This window comes from Heterocephalus glaber, unplaced genomic scaffold, assembly GCF_053883595.1.
Source record: "Heterocephalus glaber isolate CG9 unplaced genomic scaffold, H.glaber_assembly_v1.0 deba00001058, whole genome shotgun sequence".
Lineage (NCBI taxonomy): Eukaryota > Metazoa > Chordata > Mammalia > Rodentia > Bathyergidae > Heterocephalus > Heterocephalus glaber.
Genome location: NW_028258184.1, coordinates 936,937 through 942,936, shown reverse-complemented (window position 1 = coordinate 942,936; position 6,000 = coordinate 936,937).

Genomic DNA, 6,000 nt, shown 5'->3' with positions numbered 1-6,000 from the left:
CATATATTTTTGGCACATTGAAAATATTATCCATTAATTCAGATCTGTTACAGAGCTTACTATATTTCACATTGTTTTAGGCATTTGGATTATAATAGTGAACATGAGCAATACAATTAAACATAAATTACTAGAAAAAAGGTATATTTGTCTGTCAATGTGTCAAAGTTTGGCTATTTACCAAAAATGTATTCAATAATCACACCACATTCCAAAATAAGTATTCAGTTTCTCAGCCCTTAACCATAAAATAAAAATAGCACACAAAGTTATAAAAATAAAATTAGAAACACACTAGAAGAAAGCAGGTGGAAATGTGCACCTGTTCTTGATGTGGAATGGGGGTTCTTCTAATTATAAAAACAAATTCCTCACAAAATGCCATTATTAACCTATGAAAAGTTTCTGTACTTCAAAAACAGTGCCATGATTTCTAACTCAAATGGAAGATGCCATGTTAAAATCTTCTAATATGGAATGGTAAATTTTTGCTATTAAAGCATCGGAGACATGCTAGATAATTGAAACTCACAAGAACAGAGACTTATACCAGATGAACAAATGATTAACTGTGTTGGAATTAAGAAAAACCTAATTTCACATCTTGCAAAGAAACCAGCTAAACAAAGTACTAAGCTGAGCTAAAGAGTCCCTGGAAACATTTGGCTCTTCACATCACTCCTCTCTCTGCTGAGTGAGGGGAAACACTGTGGAGTAAGCAGGGTTCCTTCTTTTCTCGAGGGTCTCTCATTCTCTACTTCCACTCCCAGCCTATCTGGGAATCTTTACCTTTTTTTGGATGCTATTGATGCCTTTGCTCATCTAATGCAGCCTACAGACTATATCTCACAATACTGATTTTTATATTCCTAAAATAAAAGACTGGTGATTTCAAATGAAACCAATGACTTTGAAATGTATCTATTAAACTTTTAAGAATGTGCTCGCTTTGGCAGCACATATACTAAAAACTTTTAAGAAAAACGTGCTATAAAAATAATGTGTAATCTTACTAATACTACAAATAAAAATATGAGCAGCAAGCTTTTTCTGGCTGTAATTTCAGTGTTCAGGGTGAATTTTACTTTAAAATCTTTGTAGTATCTCTGATTTCTATAAATGACAAGTTCACAGTTGTGTTTTTCTCATTTACCATTAAAGCAAGTGCTAAATTTTATTTAGAGTTTAGTAAAAGTAAATATGCAGTTTATTCCCAAACAAAACCACAGACACTGAGAATTTTTTTCTGAAAATATAGAAATTTAAAAATTTCAAAATTTAAAAATGATTTAGAAAAGAACTAGGAGTGAGCTGGCAACAGTACGGTGTTTTCTGCAACGCATAGCTTGCAGAAGTAAATCACAAGAAAAAATTAAATTAGGGAAATATTTGATAGTAAATCATATTTGCGAATTATATTATCTGTATAATTGCTCATCTCCAAATTTCAGAGAGCTGAGAAATATGTTACAGTGGGGAGATTTCAATACAATATAGAAGAGGGATCCTCAGTGAACACATGATAGCAAAATTAAACCAGTCATGGAACAACATTTGTGCAACAATATTAAAATGCAAGGGCAAAGAGAATTCTCTTTACCCATAACACACGCGCACACACACACACATACACATGTGTGGGCACAAACACACACAACTTACCAAGGGACTAAAATGAAGCCACCTTCCAACTCTGTTTACAAATTAAGAGAACAGAATAGAGTACAATCAAAGGAATTTAGAGAAAGTTGTCACAGAGCACACCAATATTTTGGCAAGTTTTCTTTTATGACTAAAATAAGCAGAAAAGCGTAAAAGGTATGAATTTATAATTCATAAACTAAACATTATGATAAAGTTAATATCAGAACCAAAAATTCATGTTAAAACTGGACAACACTGCTTCTAGTTAAACAAGAGGCAACAACAAATATTTTAAACATCAGCATAAATGCTTGAACTTCATATTCTTTTATACTACATTGTTAAAGTATCAGTGATAATCTAGTTCTAAAATGCCAAATTAAATAAGCTGAACTAAACTAACCTAATTAAATTAACAAGACTGTTTTCAGTAAGAATTGAGAGGAGGAAAAAGAGGAGAAAGTAAATGTCTGTTCAATTTCTAATCACAATAGCTAAGAAGAGGAATCCAAAATACTATTGGTTGGGAATTTGAAATGGATCCAATCAAAATCCCTCGAAACAAAAGCATTAAAGAACAAGAAATAGCTTGTCGAATCAGGAGGCCCTATATTAACATGTCATTAGCAATAGGGTACCACTTGTAAAACTTAATTTAAATTTTTTAAATTTTAATTTTAACTGACACATAAACTACACGTTTGGGTTACTTTGTGATGTTTTGATATGTGTATACATGATGTTATGTTTGAATCAACTTATACCTGCCCATATCCTCAAATAGTTATCATTTTTGTTGTGAAAGCAGTCACAATTCTTTTTTATAGCTTTAAAAGAAATTATACAGTATAAAAGCAATAACAGAATATTGATTATTTGTATGTGATGAAAATGTAGTTATTTATTTATACATTACAACAGCCAAAGAAAAATATATAGAACAAATCATACTAAAATTGAGAGAAGGATAAGCTTATTCTATTTTTCTCCTTCCAAACTCATTGAAAACGAAAAAGGAATGTAAAGTAGGGGATATATATCATTGGTGAGATAAAAGAAAGCCAGAATCTCAGACCCCAAGCCATGATGTGCTCTTCCCAACACCAAAGCCTGGGCTCCAGTGAGAAACATGCTGAAAGCTGATATTGGCTGCTTTTAAACTTCAGCCAAGTACATTATTTCCCAAAAAGTAGTATCACTGGAATGAAAGGCAACACAATTGCACTGTCTTTAAAAACAATTAAATCAATTTGGTCTCAGATTTTCTGTGGGCTGTCCAAAAAATTATGAGTTCCCGATGGCTAGGTAAGGAGGGAAGCTAAGTGAAAAATCAAAATGATAATGATTTTTTTCTTTAGGATCTGATTTCCTGGATCAGAGACTGTAGAAAGTGAAGTAAAGGAGGAGAGTGGGTATCCAGACCCCAAAACAGAAAGACTAATACTGAATGAGAATTGCTATGAGACCTAAGGCCCTCAAAGACCAAAGTAGAGGGTAATTGTCTTTAGGATAGACTTGTGGTAACATTTCAAATGAGAGAAAAAGGGAAAAGAGAAAGAGGTTGTGAGGTAGGAGGTAAAGAAAAGATAAGAAAACATCAGGCAGCCATGGAGCAAGAATCCAGAAATCAGACAGATGATGAATAACTATGTCAAAACATCAGAAACCAACAGATAAAAGTCATCTGGCTCCCAAGACCCAGGCCTGCACAAAAACAACAGTTCATGACCCTGGCCTGTGTGGAATCTTATTTGCATTGCAGTTTTGATTGCCCCCAACTAGGGCTTTGGACACATTGACTCTTCCTTTAAAAACATAGTACGTTCAAGAACTTCTCCTCCAGATAGGGGGGCTGATTCATGTACCCTGTTGGATTATGACCCTTGTTTATCCAATTTCGGTTTTTCCAGTATCCCAGGCCCTTCAGAGAACCAGTGTCTGCTCCTATAGGGGCTGTAAGCTTTTCTTACTGGCTCACTCCTACCCCAGGGAGTTTACTTTTGCTTCTTTGACTTTTTATAATCTTACTCTTGTTACTCCTTCTAAGTGTCCTGCCCAGTTTTTTGTTCAGGTTACCAAGAATCCAGAACCAACTCCTCTGAGACCCGCCATCCCATCATATTTGTGTACTCTGGAAAATAAGCTCACTCGGTTCCTTTATAGCCTCAAAAAGTTAAAAAATGAGAGGTAAGGTGTCTGAAAGCAGAAAATCATAACTAACACAAATGAAAAGTTTGAGAACAAAGCACAAGAGAAAAATGAAAATGAATTAAAAGTATTAAAGGTACCATGAAAGAAAAACATGCCTGGAAGGGATGTCAGAAGTACAAGCCTGAGTTTGAGCCAAAACACATAACAAAAGGAAAATACCAACAAGTTAAAGCACAATAAACATTAAAAATATGCTAATAAAGGACATGTGGGCCACACATGATTGGTGGTCCGGAAGAGAAAAGAATTAATAGAATGCAAATTATATTCAAATATGTAATAGAAGAAAACTTTAAATGAAAAAATACTGGCATCTGTGGGTTTATGAAACTTGCTATTTACTGGAGAAAAGTAGTAGACACTACTTGGGGGCTTAATTCACCTATAATTGGTGTTGAGATGGAGCACTCTCCTACTGCCAAGGGAAATGCATTCTATCCAGCAAGACAGCCACAGAACTTTGACAGAAAGAAAATAGAAATTTCTTGTTGAGTTTTACCTAAGCAAATTTTCTTCAAGCATAACAGCAACAGATAGATGATCACATGTGTCAAAGAACTTCAATACATTCAGTACCTTACACACACACACACACACACACACACACACACACACACACACATCGATTTCATGGCAATCCAGTTATAGGTAAGTCAATATAAAGAGCGCGGAGCTATAGAAATTACATTGAGGTGGTAGAAAAAGAAACTGTAGGGAGTACTAAGTGCTGAGTCCTTTCAGATAGAAAGCTGAAACCAGCTAACAATTGCTGGTTTAATACAGAAGTGTGAATGTAACTATACTAGTAACACAAGCCAAAAAGTTAAGAGAAATAAAATACACATAAGTGTTTATGATATGATCTTTACTAACAAGGAGTAAATAAAAACTGTGCCAATGGAAATATTATTTCAAAAAATCCAGAAATGTCATTAATTCTACACCCTATGTCACAAATATATGGGAATTTCACATTTTGAATATTATCTGTGAGTTTCACAATTTTCAAAATAAGATGTAAAATAGTGTTAAAATCATTTTTCTCTTAAGTAAAAATTCAATAGCTTCAATTTTTCATTATCATTTTATCTTTATAGAGGAGTTTCATAAAAAACATCAGTTTTGGTATAGGATTAATTGTCTGAATTTTAGCAATTCTACCAGTTTTATGCCAATTTAAAAATTACATTTAATTAAAATGAAATAAAAGAATTGTATTGAGACTATAACACATCTCTAAAATAAGTCTGCATTTCTTTTTTCTCTAGAGAGTTATTTAAAATCATGTTGATCTTGTTATTGGAAAGAATGGATTTAGGTGATTTATAAAACTAACCACACATTCTTGGAAAGCATATTTTTAAAAATTATTGAATATGTAAATTAATGTATAGAGAGAGATGGAAAAGTTATAAGAAACATAATTGTAGTGGAAACATACAATTTTAGACTTTGAAAAACATGTATATGATTTGGAATATTCTTTATTAAGATTGGTATAGATTCAACAACTGTAGAACATTTTCCCTTTAACTAGCTAAAAAAAACCCCACTTGCAAATCATACCATTTGTTTAAAAATAAAGTTATTACAAATATTACAAATTTGATATGACAATAAAAATTTAAGGAAAATTATCATAAACATGGCAAGAAATGCTTCTTTAATATATAAAAAGTTCATCATACTATAAAGAAATTATGCATTTGCTGACAAAGACCCTAGAGTATGAAAAGAAAGTATTAGGAGTAAAATGGAAATATCATTAAACATTTCATAGAAGCTATTGTGTCTAAGAAACTAAAGATGAAAATAATGACATAGCACCTTTTGTTTTAAAGTTTGGGTTATTTTCAAATTGAGAATTAACAAATTTTATGAGTGAGGTTAGAAAGACAATCTTTATAGTTTTCTTATGAGTTTGAAAATTGGAATGATGGTAAGGGAACATTTTTTCCAGTATAGTCAATTCTTTAAAAACTAACTTTTCTTATAGTGTGTTCCAAAAATTTGACTTCTAGGAATTTCTTTTAAGGAACAAGACATTGTAAAAATGGGAATGAAGCTTTTAGTAGCATGGTATGACACAATGCTAGGTGGTCTTCCACGAGAGGTTGAATGAATTAAAATCTTATTTTTGCCATT